Source organism: Haliotis asinina, chromosome 4 (assembly GCF_037392515.1).
Source record: "Haliotis asinina isolate JCU_RB_2024 chromosome 4, JCU_Hal_asi_v2, whole genome shotgun sequence".
Classification (NCBI taxonomy): Eukaryota; Metazoa; Mollusca; class Gastropoda; order Lepetellida; family Haliotidae; genus Haliotis; species Haliotis asinina.
The window spans coordinates 48,839,901-48,862,868 of NC_090283.1; the positions used below are offsets into that span (position 1 = coordinate 48,839,901).

Below are 22,968 nucleotides of genomic sequence, written 5' to 3' on the forward strand. Positions count from 1 at the left end.
AATGGAAAGACTTATGCTTTGGTTCGATGGTTAGGTTGGCCCAGTTCCTTTGATTCTTATGTGGAGGAACGTCAATTGAAAAATGTGTAATGGAGACCTATGTGTTTCTGAAGTCTTCAGACTCGAAGAAAGATTACTTCAAAGGCAACACCCCGTATCATTTTCGTGTGAAACTGAATCAAAGGTTGGTGTTTGATGGCTTCTGGGTAGTCAGCTTGACAGAATTAAACTTTGGAAAGGTGGATCTCACTCATATGAATGATCCTTACATAGATGTGTTGTGTAACCTATGCGACAGTTCATTGGTAGGACAGACTCAATTACCATTGTTGAGACGCATAGACCTGAGGGAGGGACCTAACTTTACATTTGCTAATGAATACAATATCCATGTGATGGTGAAAGAATCTCCTGACATAGAAATTAGTATAAAAGCAAGCGATGGAACTCCACTGTCATTCTTGAAAGAGGAGACTCGCCTAACACTTCACTTCAGACGTTATCCTTTTGTTGCCTAAGATGGAGACGTTACCTTTGTATGTACCCGATTACAACAAATGGCAGATTTTTTTCAAAAAACACATGGCAGGTAGTTCTCAACTGGTGAATGGAAAACCACAACCTAAGCTCATTTCATCTGATCAATCTGAGGAAGCATCAAAAGAAGTTAAAGTCAAACTGCAGGTCACTTCCGAACCTCAAAGTGTGGTGGAAAGAGCAGATGCTAAAGAGAAGAGACAGAAATCATTAAAAAGAGCTGCAGGTGAACGAGTGGCCACAACCAAGAGGATACGTCTAACGAGCAACACCCCCTCCAAGACAGCTCGTGTGTTCAAGAGCACACCAGTGAACGAAAACGATATCTTTGGTTAACACCATGTCGCTGCTCACCAGTAAACACTTCGATGAGATAATTCCAGAATCCCTGAATTTGTTCTCACTACCGCCATTTCAGACATGTGTTCAACAACATTACTATGAAAATGTACGTCCAGTGAGTCAAATCAACGACGAAGCGCCTTTGGAATTCAGTATTTCTAACACAGGTAGTGACTACCTTGATTTGAAGAGGACAAGATTACACGTGAAACTCAAGGTCACTCACAATGATGGGAGCATATTGCTTCCCAAGGAACACGTGGCTCCAGTCAACTTGTTTCTTCATTCGCTTTTTAGTCAGGTTTCAGTTTATTTGAATGACACACTGGTCTCTTCCACAAACAATCATTATGCTTACAAGAGCATGATGAAAGCATTACTGAATTTTGGAGCCGATGCAAAGACTACTCAGTTAACCTCTCAGTTGTTCTACAAAGATGTAGGAGCATCGAACAGTGATATAGAATCAACGGATACAGAAACAGGAAGCAACACGGGCTTGATGGCACGGGGAGCGTTCATTAAATTGAGTCAAGAGATGACCATGTCTGGAAACTTATTTGAAGATGTCTTTGAGATGAATAGATACATGATTAATGGTGTACCTATGACTTTGAAATTGTACAGATCCTCTCCCACCTTCTGTCTCATGAGTGGTGTGGCCAACAAAAAATTCACTATAACACTTCTGGATGCTTATCTCAAAATCTGCAGACTGAATGTCAACCCAGCCCTGATTATAGCTCACAATACCTTGTTTGAGAACAACTCTAATGCCCTCTATCCATTCGTCAAGTCTGAGGTGAAGGTCACTAGCATTCCCGTCTCTCAGTTAACACATACCATTGACAATGTCTCCAATCCCATTGCTAATCGATATATCGTAGCATTTGTTGATAGCAGCAGTTTTAATGGGAAATATGATGGGAATCCTTTCAACTTTCAATCGGGCATGATTAAAACGATCAACCTGTATGTGAATGGAGTCAGTGTTCCAGGGAGAGCTACAAGTGCAGACGATGCAGACACCTATCTCAACCTGTTTGATAGCAAGAAACTCTGGTGTCAAAACCAGGGCAATGGTATTTCAAGACAGGACTTTTTGCTTGGCAGTGCTCTTTTTGTTTACCAACTGGATGAAGTAGATGTCGATTATCTCAATCTTGTGAAATCGGGAAATGTGAGACTTGAAATTGAATTCAAATCTGCTTTGACTAAGACATTGAGCTGTGTTATCATGAGTGAAAGAAATTCCATCATAGAAATTGATAAAGCGCGAAATGTGTACATCAAGTAAAACATGAAAGCTTCTGAACTGAAGTGTGCCATACAGTGTGATCCTGTCTTACAGTGTCACGTCCTGGGAGTGTATGCTAAAGACACTTTGCCTGTACTGACATCTTGCATGATAAGAAGGGGAGTTGGACTAATTGTAAATACAGACTGTAGTCAAAAGAAAGGTCGTCACTGGGTTGCTATGTATTTCAAAGGAAATAGAGCAGAATTGTTCGACAGCCTATCAGAACCCATTGATGCTGTATTTGATAGGTACCTAAAATCCTATGTTAGATCTTACTTGCACTACAGTGAACAGATACAATCTGTAGATACCAATGTGTGTGGGTTCTATTGTTTGTATTATCTGTTATGTACATTGAAAGCTCACTGGAGTTTTCATCGTATTGTTCATCAGTTTGATGTAAGGAACTTCCTATGGAATGATACTTTCGTATCACAGTGTATATGCAACTATTTCAAATACTGTACTCCTTCCTGTTTTAATTGATAATGATGTACAATGTTTTTTTCCATGTAGAATAAAAAAAAAAAAAAAAAAAAAAAAAAAAAAAAAAATTAGATTTAGTTCAAATGATGTTTTTGTTATGTATAAATACCCTCTGTGTTGGTGAGTAAGTTCAGTTTCATACTGAACAGCAGACCAGGCTACATCATGGATGAAAGTGCTTGTCTGTTGCCTTTTAAAACGCCTACAACCATATCCGTAATAGGTGGATCGTCAAGTGGTAAAACCTTTTGGGTTTCACACCTGTTAAGACAAGCCAATGTCATGTTTGATCCTGCACCCAAACTGATTATTTACTGCTATGCTGTGTGGCAGGATGTCTATAGTGAGCTCAAGAGAATCATTCCCAATATACGTTTTCAAGATGTCCTTCCCACAGAACAGGAGTTAAATTCATATTCTTTAGAATCGGATAAACATTGTCTCCTGGTAGTAGATGACTTCATGCAACAAGTGTGTAAAAGTCAGCTGTTTTTACACCTATATACCACATTATCCCACCATCTGGGAATTTCTGTTATCAACATCCTACAATCAGCGTATCCAAAGGGGGAATGTAACAGAACTATGTCACTGAACACGCATTATTTTGTGTTATTGTCTAACCCTCGTTCGGCACATGAGTATAAAATTTTAGCATCACAAATATTTCCAGGACAGGCTAAATATTTCACCGAATCTTTTCAAGATGCTGTAAGTAGAAAGAAATATGGTTATCTGGTCATGGATACCTCGCCCTATGCAGATGAACAGTATGGTCGTTTGCGTACAGGTATATTCTCTGATGAGGTGTGTACAGTGTATCTGCCACAGATATAGAGTGACATAACTAAGGTAATATACAGCCACGTCTCATCCTTTTCACTTTCATACCGAACAGAGCCATGGATGTGTGCGGACCGTTTGATAACCTAGTGGCAGACTGTATTGAAATACCATGCAATAATATTAGGTTTGGGCAAAAGTTTAGTGACAGACTGAAGTCTTTCAACAGTTGGCCAGTACAAATGAAGCAGCCTCCAAAAGTCATGGCAGAAGCAGGATTTATCTATACGGGACAATCTGACAAGGTCTACTGTTTCCAATGCGCACTGAGAGTGCATTCGTGGATAGCCGAAGATGATCCATTAGCAGAACATTTTAGACTGTCCCCACATTGTGCTTATATCCACATGGTGTCTGAACCCAAAACCAACAAGGAAGGTTAGAACACATACAACTTTGAATTAATTTATATAGTCAATATAACAGTCAGTTCACTTCACTTCACTCATTCTACAGTCAGCTCTCTTTGAACGTGGAACAGCTACCCTACAACATCAACATGAGCGGTCTGCTGCAAAAGCATTGGGCTTTTCTTATGATGTTAGAACAAGCTAATTCTGCACAGAGAAAAGCTATGCTGACGCATGCTTCATCTGAACAGTTTAAGTCAGTGATTACACTAGTGTATAATATCCTTGTTGGAAAGATACCACTCACACCAGGTGACAAAAACCGTCTGTCACGTCATAAGTCTGTCATTCGAATCTTGGGCAGTAAGAGTGTCAGCAGACACAGGAAACGTGAGCTCATCGCTGCCTACCATTCAATTGTACCTATTTGCATAAGGAACTACCAAGCCTACTTGTCCTCAGTTCAAAATGAGCAAGCCCATGATTCTTCTGACGAGAGAGAATTATCAGAGATTGATGTCCAAACAAGAAGAAGAAAAGACAGCACAACAGACAGCTCATCAGACAGCTCTTCAGACAGCTCAGTCACAGAAAGCGAATGAGATAGTTGATGATGATGATGATTCACAAGGGATAGCTAACTCGGAACAACCGGCTGATAATCCTGTATGCAACAAGAAGACAGAACTCCTGTTTCAAGTTCCCGACCAGTTAATCAAGGACATTTCTTCTACCAAAACCATTGGGAAATTGATGTCAATGTGGCTGTTTGTGAAAAACAACATTAAAAAAGGACAATTGCGTGTAGATGAGCATTTACAACTTGTGGGAAACAATAATAATGTGCTGCAAAACTCAAACATTGTCAACTTGATTCGTTTTTTTATCCTGTCACCGCGAAGTAGGCGTTCACCAGTGGGTTATAAACAGTTTCTTAAACTATTAAAGCGTTTACATTTGCCCAAACATTTCAGGAAACGTATTGGAAGAAAAAAGAAAGACAAAACCAAGATACATAGAAATGTTTTATTTGTGAAACGTAACGCTGCCAAAGGTGTTCCAGGGTTGGCAACATTAGAATCGTTTTATTGAAACCTCAAACTCTATGTACTCTATGTATAGTTTGTGACAATAAACAATGTGAGCACAATAGTGTTTATGTTTGTTCTCCTTGTAGTCTTGAAGCAGTCACACATTGTGTTCACTTTGTAGTCTTGAAGCAGTCACACATTGTGTTCACTTTGTAGTCTTGAAGTAACCACTCATAGTGTTCATGTTTTGCTCTTGCAGCGAAACATAGGATACATTCAGCTCGTTGAAACATAGGATACATTCAGCCAGTCGCTGTCTTGTCAAGTGTAAGTTTGACTTCTGTTAGTCATTATGATGAGTCATTATGATGAATCTTCCGACAAGTGCAAGCATGGGCTGTCTTCAGTTTTGCCTTCCTGACCACACATTTGTCAGTATGCGTCAGGAACCTATGATACGTATATTTTAATTTGGTACCACAGTAGACGCAGGTAAAGAGACCTGATCGGTCTTCACCATTTGCGTCCACAGGTAGAAAGCCATCGCAGCTTGTACACATGTAGGCTGGTTTGCTCATCCTGTAAAAATAAATAGAAAATAAATAAAATCAAACACGTCTAGTATTAAAACAAACATAATGACATGACTATACATTTTAAATTTCAATGCGATTCTAAATTCAATAAAAAAATGTTTTTCATAATAATCATATAGCTTACCTGTTAGGACTTGTAAAATTCCATATTTCGTGCAGATGCAGTGAGTGAGTAACTATACAGTTGATGAATAACCATAAGGTACACTATGAATCCCATCCTCTAGCACATAACGCTTGTTGTCTATAGAGGTCAAAGCCACTTTGTTTTGTTTCTGTGTGTACAAGACGTTATTGAAAGAGCGAATGAGATGAAAAGAACATGACACAGCTGTTTTGTCAAAAAGACACTCCGTAAACATCTTATGTCTGAGAAATTTCTTGATGACTGTTTTTTTAATACCTTTGGCTGTCTTTTTCTCAATAAGATCCTTATCCGTTTTCATCAAGAAGGAATACATTTTACTTTTTAGTCCACAGAATTCAAGTATGATGTTTCCACCTGCTTCATCCTTCATCTTGCCTGTCACCTTCCTGTTTTGATCGGAATAGAGCCCCTTTGGGTCATTGGGAGCATAATTAGAAGTGTCAAATAAATGGAGATTCTGTTTCATAAACACATAGGGGTCCAGGAGGGGTTTATGTGGAGGGGCATGGACTTGCATAAAGAGACTGTCAGTGTCTGTCATGAGCAAATCTAAATGTTCATGTCCATATTCCTTTTGCATCACATTGTAGTAAAAGTCATAAATTTCATATTTAGCCAAATCCAAAATGCTAAAACCGACAGCAATGGGTTGATCTAAATGCACACTTAAATTTTCCAATTCAACCGCAACCACGTCTTCTGAATAAATTTTAACCTGTTTGAAATTGGTTTTTGAGGCCAGTTTTTGAAGTTTGGGTCTGTGTGTCACCAAGTGTACACTTATGTGTTTGCGTTTATTCATACAGAAGCGGCCAAACACACAGTTGTTCATCAATTTGTAACGGTCTTTGTCACAATCATCCTTTGCATTTTTGCGATTTTTCAAGTTGAGTTCCACATAGGATTTTAACCATGGACCCTGGCTAAACTTCAGCACTCTGTGTATGCGATTCAACACTAAACCATGTTTCAAATACAACTGCAAGGTTTTAAAATGAACCACATAATGCGTACGATCTTTCAAGGTACAAAAAAGTTTTCTACCGGATGATTTTTTTGGAAGTTTATGTATGGGACGATTGTTAAAATGAGCCAGAAGCTCTTTGTGTGTAGGGGATAACTCCTCAAATGGGATATCATCATGCGTTGGAGCCATAGGGAAAGCTGCATGAACGTGGTGCAAATGACTGGGATATAACAAATCGACTTCCAGAATGTACCCATACTCTCCCCCTACCTCGATGCTTGTCCAGTCTATGGTGGTGAACTCTGCAGGTTCAATAAAATGATAATTTCCTATAGGAAGCGGTTGTAACATGACAGTAGCATACAGTGAGTTCACATCAAAGTAGAGTAGAGTGGACGTGTCTTTCAGCCAAAATCACTCATATGTTCATTGTTGCTTTCTGCATATTTTTTACCAATGACAGACACACCACCACGAATAGAATGTTCAATAAAATTGTAAGTGTCTACATCTGTGAATAGGTCCAGTTTAGCCCCGGTGATTTTCATAGCAGCATCCAAACAAAAACCAGGCATGGAATAGTAGTGACAAATGTCAAGTCCATAGTCAGCTAAACAACCAGTTCTAAAGGTTTCAATAACATCAGTTAACAGCAACACATCTACTGTCACATACAATCTCATGAAGTCGCTCATGGATTGACATTGAAATGTATGCCATAATTGATGGGCAAATGCATAGTCATCCTCACTTACACCCTGCTCAGTCAATGATCTGTAGAATGCTTCCTTTGAAGGCAAGCATGTCTCATTTAACGTTTCCCAGCAATCCATATGTTCATAGGGAAATGGAAGTTTTCGTGTTAACAAATCCACATGCTGAGGAAATTGCTCTTTCAAATACACAAAAGAATCCGCACCTTTTTTCAACAGATTTTGTGTCAATGCATCCAAAGAACTTTGTAAAAATTTGTAGGAATCCAAAAACACTAATCTATGGTCTACTGTGAAGGACAGAAATTGCTCAGTGGTATGAGGTATCACTGTGATCTCACGATCGCCAAACTGTTGTGCTACTTCTAACAAAAGATGAGCATCATAATGTTCTAGATTGTGAAACATCACAATCACCTTCTTGCTGAACTGAAAATTTAGGTTACATTTGTTATGCAAGACTTGACGGAACTTCCCCGACAAGTGGTCATGATCCAATACTCTGTCTGTTCCTAAGGGCTTTCCACACAACCCACAATGTTCTGTAGTAGCAATGAGAATTTTATCTTGGTTAGTGAGTTGCATAGGTTTGACAGAATCAAACAGGCACATGATGGCATCATATTCTTCCAAAATGCTGTTGATGAAATGTTCTGCTGCGTTTTCACCTATATAGGTTTGAATGGGTTTGGAATACTGTTCATCGGTACACACCACCTTGTAGGCATAGCCGCATGGGACATGGCGGTTTAAACGTGAAGAATCATCATCTTCAGTCACTAACAAGCTTTCAAAATCGGCTACAATCAAAAACTTGGCTCTTTCAGTTTTGCTTTGTGATCTTAAACCGAATTCATACACTGCTTCCTCTGGTTTAGGTAAAATGACTCTTTGTGCTTTCTTAAAACAATAGTCTTTGTGAGCTTCCAACCTTTCCCGAGATGAGTAAGACCACAAACATTTTCTACAAACAAAACACATGTTTGTGTTACCTTTTCTGTTTCTAACTAATCTGTTCAAGTTGTTAATGAGACAATAATGTGTGTTGGGTATCTTGTCTACATCCATGACTTCCTCGTGATCTTCTAACCCCAAGACTCCCTCAAAATCATCTGGTTGACTTTCTTGTGACAATAACAATAAATCTACGCACCTATGTTCCTCCACGTTCGACTCATTACTGATGTACATAGGGTACAAGGTACCATCTTCAAAACCGTACACATTGATGCTCAACTGGTTAAGCCGTTCAAAACGAGGAATGTGTTTCAATGTCATAGGAAAAGAAAACCCTTCTAAATTGAGCCTATTCAAATAGGGGAGGTAATGTGTTTCTCTTTCCTTGTTTGACGAGACTGGGTACAATTTGGCAAGAATGGAGAGAGCAAAACATAAATCATTGTCTTTGTTTTGAATATTTAAAATACAGCGTGCATGTTTAGCCAGGGCTGGAGGAAGTGGAATGTAAGTACCACCGTTCAATGGAGCGAACTTCACCACAGTCAGTTTCAAAAGGACAATGTCAGAAACATTTAATCCTGAATGAAACCCTTCATAATCGTCTAGTGTTTGCAACATTTTGTTCATGGCATCCAAATATTGTTCAATCAAATCACTCCCTTCCATGGCTATCTGCATGCTGCTCCTAAAGTAGGCCTCGTGATAATTTGAATGAGTATCTTCGCTCGGTTTCTCCATTTTAATGTGCAAACATAAAGTCCATTTAATTGCCCTTTTCTCACCTATTTCTGACTCAAGGGTTGAAATGACATTACTCTGTTCTCGGACTAGAAATTCTAATGCGTCAGTAGACGTTTGTCCTTCAAAATCATACTCCCTCACATCACCATGTAAAGCCTGACTAGAACATGCCTTTGAATGATCTTTGGGTTGACTAGGATGGCGAGGCGAAGCGGGAGGAGCAGTGGAAACAGGAGGTGAATCAGGAGGTGCTACAGACACTGTTGCTGGCTTAGACTTTGTCTTAGCCCTGCCTTTACCATGCCCTATCATATCATGACCTGATTGACTTTTGTGCAGTCTGAATGCTTTTGAGGTAGGAAAGGATTGGTGACAGGTTTGACAAGTGAGACCAGTAGCTCTACTTGATGCACAGTGATGGTTTAGATAATCAGGATCATTTTGAAAATGTTGAAAACAATGCAGACATTGATGGTGATAGGTCACTTTTTGCGGACAGGATTTGGCATGCCTGTTCAAATTATCTTTTCGGTTGAAAGTCTTCTGACAAAATTTACAAGAGTATAAAGTGTCTACTCTACCACAATGTCTTTGGTGACGTAGTAAATTATGTTTAAGACCAAAGGTTTGCTGACAATGATCACAAGCAAACACCGGGCAGGTGCTGAAATTACTCATGGCTAACTACTGTTAGGCTAACAACAATGTGTGGAACCATTGGTTATTCATCAATTACTAAGTTACACCCCTTGACGATCTGTAGAGAGAGGAAAAAAATAATAAAAAGTCTCATAGCTCACTCTCAGCATAACGCTCATTTATATTGGCCACAATGTTTCTCTTACTCTACTTATAAACGATCAAGGTAATACAGGAAGTTATAGAAACATTTGCAAATAATGTATAATATCGCATGCAACACGAGCTTATACTTAAAAAAGAACAGACAAAACTATTCAATAAAGTCAGTAAAAATGCTTACCGTTCTGTTGTATGCAAGAACGGATGAAGAATCCTCGGTGTGACAAGGCTAGGCTTTTCACGAATGTGTATGCTTGCCTGATGTCGTGTGAGTGAATGATAGGACAGTCAGATCTTTTTATAGATGAAATATTTTTGCAATATCATGCTCCTTTCACTAAGCACTAGCGGTGTCTGTAAGAGATAAAGAGTTCTATGAAAGTGCCAGGACATTGCAATATCAAATCGTGAGAAATTTCTCTTTGGCAGGTTTCATTTGTCTACATTTTACATTAGATTATAAAAGATGGAGAGAGTCGGCACATTCTTTTGACTTGGGCTGGGTCGCAACGTGATACAGCACTGAATCGGAAAGAAATGATCAATCGGACAGATTACTATGTAGCATGAATAGGTACCAGGATGTCTTTTGGCACATGGGTGTTTCAGGAAGGTGGTGGTGAACACGTAGCGATCGGCTCTGTTCATAATTGTTTTTTACTAATATAACCGGTTATCTCCACAGACGTGGTAAATAACTTAACAGTGAAACTTATTTATGTTTGACATAAAATAATGGTAGTATGAACCAAAAAAAAATGATAAAAGTTGTTTCGTCAATTCCTGATTTGATCTAAAGTAGTTATGAAAATGGAATGGTATGTTCATAAAGAGAAATTTGATGGTTAGGAATAACCAATAAATAATCAAAGCCAAATGTTGCAGGTGAAATCAATAGAACAGGCATGACACTTATAGTCAGAGACCATATAATAAATTTATTAAATGGTCTCTGTTATAATGCATGGGTATTTTTCGTCTTACATACTAAACCTATTGCAAAATCCTGTCCGTGACATTTTGAACAGTACATTTTATTGAAGTTTGTAGTAGAAGTCGTGATATTTGTTGTATAACGCTTATGCGTGTCCGACATTATGGCAAAAACGTGTGATACATTAGTTTATCGGTTAGTATAAAATGCGCAGGGTAGAGGTCGGTTTGTGATAACGGTTACTGCATAAAGCCTGTTGTTTCGGCGAAAGGCTGAAGCAAACGATAAAACCGACCATGCGTGAGATGTCTTATGGTTTTTCACCAGTTGAACCCTGAGTGCGATTCCGCTGAAACGATTTGTAAAACTACTCCACTCACTTCAATCGTGCTCCGAGGGCATCACAGTATTTGAACAATTTGTTTGTATAACTGCTACATGACGCCAAGAAGAAATCTCACTATGTATGTAGCTAATGACTGATATGAAAACTATTTGCGACTTAACGTGTTGAAATGTGTGGGATTGATATCTTAATGACACTTTCTCATGAAAAACGGACTTTTGGTGATTTATAGCGGAAAAACACCTGTTGATTTATTCCAATGGAAATATTGTACCAATCTAAAACTGTAATGTGAATGTGAAACCTGTCCTGAAAAGTGATGTGAAAATTGTGTTTAAAGACCGAATGTTCAGTGAAACTGGAATGTTCAGTGAAACTGGAAAGACTAACACTGGAATTAGTTTTATATAAAAAAGAAAGCATCACTGATATGAAAACGGCAGAGTGTGTATGCAAACCCGTTTTTGTTCGAATTTTAGGTAAGTTTTATTCATTTATTTGTTTTGCTATGAGTAATATGTCTTACATGCGAGGACAAAATGTACCATCACACTTAAATGTGTTGAACTTTGCTATGATGCGATGTTATTTATGCATTACAATTCCATTTCATAGACCATGAACTGGAAATATTCGCTCGAACGCAACTGCTAATGCATTATGAGGCCAAACCGAACGCCTGACTTCTCCTGTTTCTGCGTTTTGGCGTTCAATTTCGAGAGCGTACGGGAACATTGATTCTCTGCGTATATGCTTCAGCGAGCATGACAAGTTTTTCAAAGCAACGTCTCGTTCATTCATTCATTTATTTGAAAACACATTCCAAACGCCATGAATGAGCACGTTTCATAGAGTTAACCCTTTATCTCCTATCATAGATCTGAATAGTGACAGAAGATTACAAACTTATACAAAAGGATTCCTTTATAAGCTAACAAACTTGTTGGCATGTTTTTTGTCACTAGTGAGAGCTGTGAAACACACGTGTATATAGAACGCTTACGATACTAACCGGATCGAGCTATTCAAGGGTTAATGTATAACTTGTTTGTTCACCATATATCGTTTTCAACGGTTTCAATTGATTCGGGATGCATCTGTGAAATGCTATCATTAAATAGTTTACATACTTTCCGTTAAAGAGCGCTTTGTGGAATGCTGAGGTTAAATAGTTTGCCTAGTTTTAAGGGCGTGAATTGAATTCTCTCGTACAACGAAAAAGGATAACTATAATTTTGATGTTCCACAAGTTTTGAAAAAATAAATCCAAAGGTATCAATCAAATTCTCGAACGAAATAGAACAAAAAGATACACTATGGTTTGCTTTAAGTATAGCGAAATCGTATCCCGAAACAGAAGGTGAAGGTGAGATAAGCCATACCGTTTGATTAATATAAGTTTATACCATCTTATATATATCGCACAGTCGCAGCTTTGAAAACGAGAATCGTGACATAGATTTCAACAAAAACTACAAGTCATGATGGGTGTATTCTTAAAGACAAAAAAGAAATTGTCCACGTTTCAAGAAGTTAGGTACATTCACATAAGCGATATCAAATCTTGCTGACGTTGGCATGACAAATATCAAAACCTTGGTCATGGACGGCTACCACACTTTGTTAACCTAGCTCACGTTCTTTTTGGCAAAGAAGTCCTCCCCTCCGCCCATAAACTCAACCCTCAAATTAACCACAAGGTAGATTGAAATATTTTCAATAGAACACTGTTTTGGTAAATACTGAGTCAAAGACGATGTGAGTGTGTGATGAATATTCTGTACGTTTGGACAGTTTACTGCTGGTATGATGGAAGATTTTTTTTAACGTTCTAGGATTAAGGAAAGTAAACCAAACATTTACCAAAAAACAGACTCCTACTTTGTTGGATCGTCAAATAGAAATACTAGAAAATCAACCAATAATTAAGGCTTACTGCGAAAAGTTCAAGAGAGAACAGAAACTGAAAAAGACTGAAAGAGATAAGACAGAGAGGGAAAGCAATTACGAAAGAACAGAAGACATTGGAAGAGAAAACAATTAAGCAAAGGAGAAAGAAAGAGAAGATAGTGAAGAGGAAGAGAGGAGAGGACAATCTGGAAATATTTAAGGACACAACTAGGAAGAGACCGTGTTTAAATATCAAGTGTATGGTGGAACTACAGGTGTTAACGCTACCATTTTTGAAAAAAAAAATGAACATGACCTGTCTAAAGACGATAACGGAGTGCATCTGCAAACCCTGTTATGTTAAACTTTAGGTAAGTTTCATTCATTTATTGTGTTCCATTGAGTAACAAGTGTTACATGGGTGAACAAAATGTGTCATCACACTTAAATGTGTTGTACTTTACTATGATGCGATGTTATTGATGCATTACAATTCCATTTCATAGACCATGAACCGTAAAACATTCACTCGAACGCAACTGCCAAGGCGTTATGAGGTCAAACCGAACGCGTTACTTCGCCTGTTTCTGCGTTTTGGCGATCAATTTCGAGAGCGTACGGGAACATTGATTCTCTGTGTATATGTCTCAGCGAGCATTTCAAGTTTTTTCAAAGCAACGTCTCGTTTATTCATTCATTATTTGATACATTCCGAACTCTATGAATGTTCACGTTTCATAAAGTTAACCTTTACCTTCTATCATAGATCTGAAAAAAAACCAAAACAAACAAACAAAAAAACAAAACAAAAAAAACCAAAAAAACAAACAAACACTCTATATAAGCTAACGATCTGCTCAAAGGGGTTAATGTATAACTTGGTTGTTCACCGCATATCGTTTGAACGGTTTCAGTTGACTCAGTATGTATCTGTGTAATGCCATCGTTAAATAGTTTGCATACTTTGCGTTAAAGAGCACTTTGTGGAATGCCAAGGTTAAATAGTTTGCCTAGTTTTAAGAGTGTTAAGAGTCGTTCTTGTGGAATGCTATTGTATTTAGGATACATATGTGGAATGATATCGTTAAATAGTTTAAATAGTTTGACTCATCCCTCTGGAATGCTTTGTGCTCATAGGGAGGTGTGTTCAGGAATGCTATTGTGCTGTGGAATGCATTGTACTCATAGGGAGGATTTTGAGGATTACTTCTCTGGAATGTCTATTGTATTCGTCTGGAATGCTATTGTATTCGTCTGGAATGCTTTTGTTCTCTTAGGAATGCTATTGTGTGTGCTGAACGGATTACTTTTCCCCTACTGAAATCCGAACTGCAACAGCTTGAAGGTTAGTAGTGAGATCAACAGGGCTGTGTATTATACCCTGCCTCACCAAGATAGAGGAGCCTCCAGTGGCTTTGTCACCCGGAGGAGAAAAGGAATGGTGAGAGCTGTACTGACGTAAGTCAAATTTATCAGTCTGCTTAAGATATGTTTCCTTGAGACAGAAAACTGATGGTTGAAAATCTTGTACTAATAATTGTATTTCATTTACGTTGGTCCTAAGGCCTCTGCAGTTCCACTGGATAAGTGTATTATTCATGTTACATTAGGTGGTAACACGGGCGATCTGTTCCTGGACCGTGGCGAATGACTTTTTTGGCGCACACGGTGGTGAGGAGTGACATCCATATCTTCCAGAAGTTGATATTTATTAAATATTTGTACCGGATTCCGTTGACTCTTTGGAACCCGATCTGACTTTTTTGAATAGTTCACTGTCTTGCTAGCATTCACGATAACAGGTGATGGTGAACGAGATTGTGGACGGGATTGTGATGCTGTTTGCGTGGAAGCAACAGTTTGCATTTCACACGTAGAATAAGTCTCAGTATTCACCCAAGTGATTTCAGTCTGGCATTCAACTGATTTAACAGTCCTAGCACGTTGACGGGCAACAGCTGCAGAGCACGACACAGCTGCAACCGGAGTGCCGCCATGTGCAACCAAACGTTCAGCCTCCGCGAAAGCAACGTCTCCTTCATGTTTAAGCTTCACCATCCGATGCTGCTGCTGCCAGACAGGGCAAGATCCCGATGAGGCATCACGACCGCCAGAGCAATCAACGACTTAATTTTAGAGCTTGGCGTTTGTTATATGCTTAGAGTTAGGAACACGGCGTCAGGTGTGAACCAAGTGTCATTGTTTTTAAGTATACACAATAACTCGTTGTGTGTCGCAACGGTTGGGCAGGGTGACCTCGACATTTACTGAACAACCGCGTGATCATTGTTTGTTGGTGAGTCATGCTTCACTGCTTGATAACGTGCAGTCTGATCGATATCGATTATCATTATGGAGGAACACAATGTTTCGCGTGTGTGTGTATATTTAATGTAACTGGTGTTTAATGCATGCGAATGAATTGTGGTAATGTAGAAATATATGTGCGTGTAGAATTTGTGGATACATCTGAACACGAATTTAGGACGCCTTTCAATATATCAATCACGGTTCTAACCACTACATGAAACATTACTGAGCATTTCACATTTATGAACACATCGTGAGTAACATATTTTTATAGTGTTTACTTCATCACTGTCATTTCCAAATATTTCTAAATACCAAAAACTATGCATCCAGATGTAGTTATTATTATTCAATCTCCATTCTTAATCTTTAACACTACCGCAGTACTTTGTTTTCTCAGCTACCTTGATTATGCCGCTCGCAGGAAAGGCACTGGGGTTGAGCTGGAAGTCCGCTCACCTCATTCATGTGTACTTGTTTGCCACGTCTTGTGTAAACAACTAAAGAAGTTCGAACTAAATTATGCCTAAGTCTTCATCAACGTATTCATTCATCATTTCTTCAAAGTATTGCATGTACAACTCTCTGATAAATCTGTCAACGCTTCATATACCACCCGTTGACAATATTTCTGATGAATGACTCGCCTACGCACATGTCTAGGGTCAATAATAGGGTCTGGGTATTTTCAGTCAGTCGAACTGAAGCAGTTAGTCATGACAACAGGAGGGTGTATCTGGCATCAACGTAAACTACAGGAGGCAGTGGTAATTCAAAGACACAAACCGGCCATAAATCGAGACCAATGTTTCTACATGCCAAGCGCGTGGGACCTATTAATTAATTCATAACGCAGCTATTCATTAACTCGTAATGGACATTTGAAACATATCAAGTGATTCATTTATTCATTCTGAGAAGTAATTAACCATTATTTTGTAATTAGCTATTACTGTGTATTAATGTTGAAAGTTTTAAATATAGTACAATTTGTCATAACTTTTTTTTTTAAATCTAGTATAAATGTTCAAGCTTCAAATATAGTATAAATGTATAACTTTCAAATCTAGTATAATTCACTATCACTGTCTTTCAATCCATCACCATTATCTAAGTAACAAGTCAATTTTTAACTACACTTATGCTGTACCTTTCCCTGTGTTTGTGATGTCACATGCATTGTGACGTCATCACACACTTATGACATCATAGGGTCGACGTCATAGCATTAACTGTTAGCTCACCAGATGAAGACTTTGCTAAATGTTGTCGGCAACTTTTGTGTGCGTTGAAAAACAGTAAATTTGTCCGATTTTCATCGTGTACCAATAAAAGCACTCTGCTACGATTGCTTTAATTTGTCATCTTTACGGAAAGTGCGAGAGAAGAAAATTCAGCTTGACATCTGAACGACATAAGTGTGTAGGAAAAGGATTTATGTGCTCATGCATAACGTTATACGGACGAAATAAAACAATGACCCGCAATAAATGTCAAACATAGATTTTCCTCTATGACGTCAAACGTCGACAGATGGGTCGTGCACGTATAAACATAATGGGGCATAACGCCGCTATACTTTACATTCGGTCATTGTAACTCACATCACATGGAGAGAATATTCTGTGGATACGGACAGTATATATTCGTTATATTTTGTTCACAGTGAACCAAACTATTCCAATACAAAGTTCCCCAATGTGAAAGGGGATGCCTTTTGGTAGTTTCAAAATTTATAAGAAAAGATGCCAGTGTAGTACAGGTAATGGCAATTTGGATGACCCTGTCCAATACATACTTCAGTTCTTAGATTCCCATATTCTCCTGTTTGTGTAGATGTATTTTGATTACTTTTGTATCATTATTAACAGAGTAACAGACACATTTTCAAATGTAATGGAACAACTGAAAATAATGCGACATTTTACTTGACCTCATTGCATGTTTTGTGCATTTTGTGACGTCGGGAGAAGACTGCACTGGTTTGCTGATTAGCATATATCTGACCGAAGTCCACTCAGTGTGTAAAAGGTCTCGGTTTCTTTGTCAGAATTCAACACTTTTACAAAAAGCATTAAATGAATGGCTTTACCACTGAAATAATGTAGTGAATATATCTACAATTAGACGTATCTTATTATGAGCAACACGCACACATATCTGGCATCAGTTTAGCGTAAATGAAAATTTCACAACACCCGAATATCCATTGAATAATTTATTCATTTAAAGCAAAACCTTTCTTCCTATGATTATGTAATTATTTCACTTCATAAGTATGCAATGAAAGGTACAAAGAGATCGCTTTTTTAGTATGGAACTATCAGAATATTGGCTTAAGTTTTGTCCAAATTAAGACATGACCGGGTTTATATATTTTTAAACACTTTTCATGTAAATATTGTTTGAATAAGATATTCTGCCATCAAAATATGTTTTGATTAAATTTGAATTGACTTATTATCCAAAACAATGAGAGTGAATCATAAAACGTTTTTGACAAACTCGGACATGGTCAATCAATTTTCATAATTGTTTTGTTTATAAAAACGACAGAAAACAATGCAATGAACAAGAATATTCCTTTAAATATGTGTACCTATACATTTCATAAAATGTACAAATCATTTTCATTTATATTATCAGTTTTACTTATAAGGTTGGATTAAATAGCTGTTCATTAACCTGTTCATATGAAACTGCAATACAGGAAGTAAAGCACATGTTGCAATAATGGCTACGTGTGATCTAACTCTTGTGTATACACTTAAAATCTGGTATAGTACACTTGCTGAGTCAATTTCTCATGTAAATATTATTCAAACAATCAAAATCTTTCAAAGAATAAAAACGCATTCCCTATATCCACATATGTTATGGTGTTGAACATGGATATATGTAGATACTGAAATAAGTTTCATGAAAAAATATGTGAGCGATTCGCGAACTATACATCACGAAACTGAAAGTGCAGTCAGAATGACATGGCCATCGTGTTTACTTTTGTTCAACCGACCTTCACCTCAAAGAAATTGTCTAATGTGTGGAACAGTGTTAACGTGTTGCCGATGACTAATTTCTTTCAAAATGGCGACTTCACTGACAAGGGTACACAGGATTTTGTGAGGACTCTTTCCTTGATTCAGGGATCTTTTGTACATAAATGTGAAATGTAAGTAATGAGACTTATTCTAACTATCTTCGTATTGTTATATGTTTTTATCGTTTACACTGTAAATGGCGGAAGAGGCCAGAAATGTGGATAGGTACTGTTGTCGTTCTGCGTGATTTTGTGTCAGTAATGGCATCACGCTGCACTAAATGTTTGACAGTTTCTTATAAATTATCAAATGAATACATTGTATCTATTTTTAATTTGCTATGTTTTGCTACGGTAACCTTCCCCTGAATATTCTAAGCATATATTTTGCTATTGTAAGCAATGACTACACGGATGGATGTTGGAAAATTTCCGGAAATGCTACGCGGTGTAAAATCGAAACTTTTGTTTACATTTCAAACAAACGCAGTCTTTCGAGCACAGCGTTCGTTTTCATGCCCAGTATCTGTCGTTTAGTTTTATCTAGACGGTTGGTATTGTGACAAAGACTTGTAATTTCATTCTAAGATGTATGTGGAATTCAATGATGCATTTGTCGCAGCTGACTATTAAATATACATGATATCTCAATACCGGCCTTCTCGAAAAGTGTTTTTGTAAACACTATTAGATAAAGCGGAAAGCGCACTTTGGCTTTTGCATAAGCAGGGATACTCTACAACATACTCTATATAGGCTCCCTGGTGTAAGTGTATTTTCGAACACATCCTAAACGATTCTGGGTTCATCGGCGACATTTCAGAATTATCATTACTTGTTTCATGAAAACATGATATCAGTGATCATTAATATAACATTATTTTAATTCCATACTCACGGTATTTATCCGATTTTCACATTTCAAAACATACAGCAAATAACGCGCTGAATCGCGATTTTGTATAGTGTAAAAATGGCGAGATTTACGATAAAGACTATTTCCAAAGGTCATTTTAAGCACCTTAGCTTTGTCTGAGACAATAGTCGATCATATCAAGAAACAGGGAATCTTGCGCAGAATTCAAAACTGTGAAGTATATACATGTGCGTGGTATATTCAGAATTCTATTTGACTACAAAGTGAGGGTTGAAGAGGAAGGACATATATGTCCCTGTGGCATCCAGGGGGTTAATCCATCACAGATATTGGTCATACATAACAACTTCTAAATGACGCTGAAAGACATAACATACGATCTCTTGACAATTTTCAGTGAAGTCAGATTCTTGCATTATAATCTCCTGCAATGTAGAATTACTCTGACTGAATATGCAGATGCAGTATCACGCGTTGCTGGTGTGTATGTGAAGTGGAATATGATGTTTCATATATTGTGATATAAAGTATAATGTGTGACCGTTACATGCGATGTTAGTGTGTAAGTGAGAAGGTGATGTAAATGTGAATATCATGTTTCATGTTTCACGTGTGAATGTTACATGCTGTGTAACAGTATGTACTTAATCCGTTGTTTACCCCCCCCCCCCCCCATCCTTTCAAAGAGGAGTATACGCGTGATACGTGTTATAAAGAGGCACTCCGAACATTGTGCCTGCATTGTGCACGTCTCATATGAAAAGACGGCACGTTTTGTACTTCACGTATAACAACTACGAACCTATTACTGACAGGTGTGGCTATAAATAGTTGTCACTGCAAATGGACTAAACCAGTGGAGGATCCCTTTGTGCAGTTGTGACATGAGAGGTAACTGCATTTTAACACCAAACTTAAACTTTCAGTAACTGTTAAAATCAATATATCTCTCTGTGTCTCTCTCTCTCTCACCCGCGCGTTCTGTCATGACGCTCTCTTTCCCTCCAGCTTTTTCACTCTCCCGCTTTCAGTTGCACTGCTCTCATTCTCTCACACTCTCTCTTCTCTCTCGAGTTTTCTCACTCTTACGCGCTCTCTCTCATGCTGGTCTCATTCTCTCACACGTTTTCACATTTTTGCTTTCTCTTACGCGGCTCACATTCTCTCACGCATTCTATCTCATGATTTCTCTTTCACCCACAATCTCACACTCTCTTCTCTCACACCAACTATCAACAGGCCCTCTCGCTCGTTTAGTTATTTTATATTTCAGTTCCAACTGAAGTGTTCGTTCAGCTGCATTGTTGTACTTTACCATGACGTGTGCAAGCCGATATGCGTCTTCTCCAGGAGAGGAATGTATTCCCCGAGAACCCGCGTATTATCAAAAGCAGGGGAAGGGCGCGCAGTGTTGTGTAATCGCGGATCTATATATCGTGGATCTATAAATAATATGCGCAGTCGATAACACTACCACAGTGTTCAGAGGAATGGTTATGTTAAAACCCTGTTGAGACTTAATTTTAGAGCTTGGAGTTATATGCTTACAGTTATGAACACGGTGTCCCATGCTCCCGACATAAGTAGTTTCTTATAAGAGCGAATAGAGTTTCCTTTACCTAAAGACATCAATAATGACTCAACTACTTAGATACTCTTTTTCTCGTTATATTTCTTGATCCCTATAGCGGAGAAGTCAGGTTGGTTCATCGGTTCGGACCCATGTGTACAAGAAGACAAGGCCTTCCGTTAAAAAAAATTAATGAACCGTTTTCCAAGCGTTCATTGCAGTGGTATAATGGGTCCCATGACCCTGCTTTTACCGGAGGCACCGAGAGATGATGAATATGCATCAATCTCATTAATATGCAAATGAATGCATGACGTAGTACGTCGGCGAGGTTAATGAGTAGTAGCTATGACGAGAGTAAGTTAAAGAAAACATTCAAATGAATGCATGAGGGCAGCGAGGTTATATGAATCGTAGCTGTATTTTGCATTCAGAGCGTGATGTTTTAAGAATATTGGCTAGAAATACACACATAGAAACATATCTATGGCATTTAAAAAAACTGATTAGTTATGTAACAGTGTGACAGCATACCGTTGGGAAAGAGACAGAAGCAGTCGATCAGAGATTCAATGGCGAGCGACGTGTTTCATGTTTACCCCATTCACCCTTAATTCGAAACGGGGAACACATTTTAACGTGAACAGTTTAAAAGCAAGGAAAATGATTCATTGGAAAAATATGTGGAAGTAAGTCTTGCTAGTGTATAGCAGATATACTAAGCGACTGACCAGCCATAACAATGTGAACATTATTACCGACCTAATAATGTCAACATACCGATCCCGCCGACCGGGGTAGCTTCTCATTCATAAATTGTGTGACCAGTGTACAGTATCATTTATATATAAGGGAAGATGTGTTGTACACTTGTTATTTTTTAAGTGATTTATTTCAGAGAGGTCATGGGTATTCCCCTCACTGAACCTTACTTTGGGTTTTGTTGTGTGTGTATATTAAATGTAACTGGTGTTTAATGCATACGAATCAATTGAGGTAATTGCGTGTAGAATTTATGGACATATCTGAACATGGACGAATGCCATCTCTTAATAGATCAATCACGGTTCTAACCACTACATGAAACATTGCCATGAGTGTGGGTAGCAGTTCATATTGATGAACACAACGTATCAGATTTATGATGAATAAACTCGCCTACACACATGTCTAGGGTCAATAACTCTGGGTATTTTCTGTCAGTCAAACTGAAACAGTTACGTATTGATAACAGGCTGGTGTAGCGTTTATGTGCAATGGACGCATGTTTATAAAAGTAAATCCATGTAAAATATGCATTTAGACACACAACTGATTTCAGTATGATTTCATTACGTTTTAGACATATTGATATGAATAGGAGGTTCATAGATCTGTGAAATTTGTCGATGTCTGTCCAAGGACACCACATATTATCATCGAGATATACGAAGATTATATTTTATGCGTAAACTGACAAAACAAACAATTCATTCTTATCATTTATAGATTCAGTTCAATACAAAGCGGAGGCGGTGGGGTAGCCTAGTGGTTAAAGCGTTCATCACGCCGAAGACCAGGGTTCGATTCCCCTCATGGGTACAATGTGTGAAGCCCATTTTCTGGTGTCCCCCGCAGTGATTTTGCTGGAATATTGCTAAAAAGCGGCGTAAAACTAAACTCACACACTCACTCAATACAAAGCTATGATACACGAATGAACAATGCTCCGAAACAGCAAGACTATGTTTTGAAACACATGTCGCACTTTTGAATGTTCAGTTCACCTTTCCTGTCCTGTTTTATTGTTGAATGGTTATCCATACTATGTGCTTAATCCGTTGCACGTAACGATTTCCATCCGAGGGGTCCCAGTTCCACAACTTCTCTAACGTAGAGGGAAATTCAGAAATTTCTTGTTGAAACGCCTGAGTTTATGAGGTGTTTTCAAAATATGGATCAAACGAAACGTGCCATGTTGACTTGGCATTCTCTTCTGATTGTTGACTGACATACTTATGATCGGTATTTATTTCCTCAAATAATTTCCTCCTAGTCATCTTCCTCCTCATCACAGTCGTTATCCTCATAGGACCCATTATATTCTCATAGCACTTTGATGCGACCCTGTCCACTTCCCTATCAGGTGTGGTCTCTATCAGTGGGTTGCGATGATGATATTGTCAACTAGTTCATAGGTAAATGTG

At 38.2% G+C, this 22,968-nt stretch overlaps 1 protein-coding gene across 4 annotated transcripts in view; it reads left to right on the plus strand.

Moving 5' to 3' along the window:
- Window positions 1–22,968, plus strand: part of LOC137282548 (ankyrin repeat domain-containing protein 29-like) — a 55,871-nt gene that overhangs the window by 13,214 nt on the left and 19,689 nt on the right. Inside the window, exons 1-2 of one of the 4 annotated variants that reach the window (XM_067814312.1) lie at window positions 18,266–18,467; window positions 20,028–20,103. The exons of 1 other annotated variant lie outside the window; for it this stretch is intronic. The gene's annotated coding sequence lies outside the window, so the exon portion shown is untranslated. Of the gene's footprint in view, window positions 1–14,345; window positions 14,444–18,265; window positions 18,468–20,027; window positions 20,104–22,968 lie in introns of those variants that run through there. 2 more of the 4 variants (XM_067814313.1, XM_067814311.1) reach the window with 2 other exon arrangements.